Raw genomic sequence first — 4,074 nt, 5'->3', positions numbered from 1 at the left:
AATACTACTCAACATGAAATTTAAAGACAACCATAAGGCTCCTGCCGGTTGCCACAATACAATAATGATCATCTCATACATAGTCATCATCACATTATGGCCATATCACATCACCAAACCCTGCAAAAACAAGTTAGACGTTCTCTAATTTGGTTTGCATATTTTACGTGGTTTAGGGTTTTCGAGTAAGATCCAATCTACCTACGAACATGAACCACAACGGTGATACTAGTGTTGTCAATAGAAGAGTAAATTGAATCTTCACTATAGTAGGAGAGACGAGACACCCGCAAAGCCACTTATGCAATACAAGTTGCATGTCAAGCGTGGAGCAAATCTCATGAACGCGGTCATGTAAAGTTAGCCCGAGCCGCTTCATCCCACTATGCCACAAAGATGCAAAGTACTCAACTAAAGATAACAAGAGCATCAACGCCCACAAACCATTGTGTTCTACTCGTGCAACCATCTATGCATAGACACGGCTGCGATACCACTCGTAGGATAACGTAGCATAGAAAACAAAAATTTTCCTACGGCGAACACGCAATCCAAGCCAAGATGCAATCTAGAAGACGGTAGCAACGAGGGGATTATCGAGACTCACCCTTGAAGAGATTCCAAAGCCTACAAGAGGAGGCTCTTGTTGCTGCGGTAGACGTTCACTTGCCGCTTGCAAAAGCGCGTAGAAGATCTTGATCACGATCGGTTCCGGCGCCACGAACGGGCAGCACCTCCGTACTCGGTCACACGTTCGGTTGTTGATGAAGACGACGTCCACCTCCCCGTTCCAGCGGGCAGCGGAAGTAGTAGCTCCTCTTGAATCCGACAGCACGACGGCGTGGTGTCGGTGGCGGTGGAGAAATCCGGCGGAGCTTCGCTAAGCGTGCGGGATATGGTGGAGGAGCGGGGCGCTAGGGTTTGGGGAGAGGGGGTGGCCGGCCACTATAGGGGGCGGCCAAGCTTGTGGCTTTGGTGTGGCCGGCCCCCTCCCCTTGGCCCTCTATATATAGGTGGAAGCCCCAAGTGTTGGACTACAAGTCTTCGAATAAGACCCGAACCCAAAACCTTCCATATGGTGGGAAACCTTCCCAAGCTAGGATTCCCACTAGAGGTGGGAATTCCACCTTCCATAGGGGGTGGCCGGCCCCTTATGGGGGAGTCCACTTGGGACTCCACCCCACTAGGGTTGGCCGGCCATGGTGGTGGAGTCCCATGTGGACTCCACCTTCCTAGGTGTGTTCTTCCGGACTTTTCTAGAACCTTCTAGAACCTTCCATAGAACCTTCCGCATCATTTTAATTCACATAAAATGACATCCTATATATGAATCTTATTCTCGGACCATTCCGGAACTCCTCGTGATGTCCGGGATCTCATCCGGGACTCCGAACAAATATTCGAACTCCATTCCATATTTAAGTTCTACCATTTCAACATCCAACTTTAAGTGTGTCACCCTACGGTTCGCGAACTATGCGGACATGGTTGAGTACTCACTCCGACCAATAACTAATAGCGGGATCTGGAGATCCATAATGGCTCCCACATATTCAACGATGACTTTAGTGATCGAATGAACCATTCACATACGATACCAATTCCCTTTGTCACGCGATATTTTACTTGTCCGAGGTTTGATCATCGGTATCACACTATACCTTGTTCAACCTCGTCTCTCGACAAGTACTCTTTACTCGTACCGTGGTATGTGGTCTCTTATGAACTTATTCATATGCTTGCAAGACATTAGACGACATTCCACCGAGAGGGCCCGGAGTATATCTATCCGTCATCGGGATGGACAAATCCCACTGTTGATCCATATGCCTCAACTCATACTTTCCGGATACTTAATCCCACCTTTATAACCACCCATTTACGCGGTGGCGTTTGATGTAATCAAAGTACCTTTCCGGTATAAGTGATTTACATGATCTCATGGTCATAAGGACTAGGTAACTATGTAACGAAAGCTTATAGCAAATAACTTAATGACGTGATCTTATGCTACGCTTAAATGGGTGTGTCCATTACATCATTCATATAATGATATAATCTTGTTATTAATAACATCCAATGTTCATGATTATGAAACTAATCATCTATTAATCAACAAGCTAGTTAAGAGGCTTACTAGGGACTCTTTGTTGTTTACATATCACACATGTATCAATGTTTCGGTTAATACAATTATAGCATGGTATATAAACATTTATCATAAACATAAAGATATATAATAACCACTTTTATTATTGCCTCTTGGGCATATCTCCAACAAGGATCGCCTCCAACCTTGTAGACGACGTATGCCGGTGAAGCATGTTGCTCTGGGGCGGCAAGCGTGAACGGCAACTGCGGTCTGGTGTGGAGCGGTATCTCTCCCTGGTGAGTCCCTAGGGTAGGTCCTGAAGGAGAGTACTGATGCTTCATGAATCATGATTTCCTGAACCACGCGCACCGCAACGCGCTCCAAAGAGTTCAGCATGCTCTTAGAAAAACGGTGCATCGAATGAGCCACCATGTAATTGACTTCCTGGCGCAGAGCTCTGGTGCGTTCCTCTGAAGGGGTAGACAGATCTACCCCATCGAGAACGCCTTCAGGCGAGAATACCTTCCACCTGATGCCATGTGAACGGGTTCTCTCAAAAGAGCCGATGAGATCGGCTTCGAACTGAGATTTGATCGTATCATATTTCTTCTTGTGATCCTCAGTGAGTTCTTCGTATGTGACTGGTGTGTCCGCCATCTTAGTTGCAGATGTTGACGCCGTTGTTGTAGAGTGTCCCACCGGGCGTGCCAGAATGTGTTGCCTGCCAAAACTCACCGGCGAGCAGCGACTGGCAACACATAGAGCCGGGAGGCTCCCAAGACTGCTAGTGGGCCTTGGTCCCTCGGGCGACGGCCCGCAATGCTCTGGCACACGTCCTGACGGTCGCAAGGGCGTGCCACCTGACCTATACCTGGTCAGGGAGGTGTTGGATTGCTTCAATTAGTTTTCTGCATGGTAGACACGTAAACATTAAATGAGCCGCGATCGGCTCTCAGGTTATCCTGTGATCGGCTCAAAGAACCGATCAACCCATGGTTCATAATGGATATGCAATAACATGGGGTTTCTGTTTTACCAATGCTAAGCTAAATCAATCTACGACAGTTTAGGGTTTTCACCGCATAACCGGAACATCCTACACGTAGTTGAGCCTGGCAGATACGAAAGATAACAGCAAACTAACCCAAAACGAGGCCTAAAAACCAACACGGAGTCAATTCCCGGAACATCCCTTCTTGGATCAGCAAACCGCACCTTACGCACTACTGGATCGTTCAACCCATTTGCAAGGCCTAACCATACGGATATCAAACTAATCCTTGAAGAACAAGGACAACTATAACAGATCGAATCTACCAAACAAGGATAAAGCAGGATGCTACCCTTACAACTAGAATAGGTGTAAGGACAACTAGATATTCAAGGGCAGCACAGCTACGTAAATACATCAAAAAAGCATCGATGCAAGCCCTGCAACATCTACGATAAACAGTGTTACTCGCCATCAAAAAGGCTTCAGTACGAGCAACACCAAACAAAGAATAAACAGATACTGCCTAGATCGCAAGATGCGATCTAGGCAGCATGACGCTTACCCGGAAGAAACCCTCGAAACAAGGGGTGGCGATGCGCCTGGATTGTGTTTGTTGTGAACGTGATCGTCCTCCTTTCTCAATAACCCTAGGTACATATTTATAGTCCGTGGACTTTCTATCTTTGGAAATAAACCTAACCGTGTACGAGCTAAACTCTATCTCTTAATTCTAAACTAAGATGCAATCTACCATAATGTACAGATACACGGGCAATTCAGCCCAAATTCATATACAAGGCCGATTCAGAGATACTCCACGTGTATATCCTTCAAAACCATCTCAATTACGGCCCATCTCTTGATCTGGCCAAAATCTGGTGATAACAGCTGGCAAGAATAACTACCTCAGTGAAGAAAGGTTTGGCAAAATTAGTTCTCGCTATGATAAACATCTGTGAAATATTATCTTCCTGAAGTCCAATCAATA

The sequence above is a fragment of the Lolium rigidum genome, chromosome 7, assembly GCF_022539505.1.
Source record: "Lolium rigidum isolate FL_2022 chromosome 7, APGP_CSIRO_Lrig_0.1, whole genome shotgun sequence".
Lineage (NCBI taxonomy): Eukaryota > Viridiplantae > Streptophyta > Magnoliopsida > Poales > Poaceae > Lolium > Lolium rigidum.
This window is presented reverse-complemented; position numbering follows the sequence as displayed.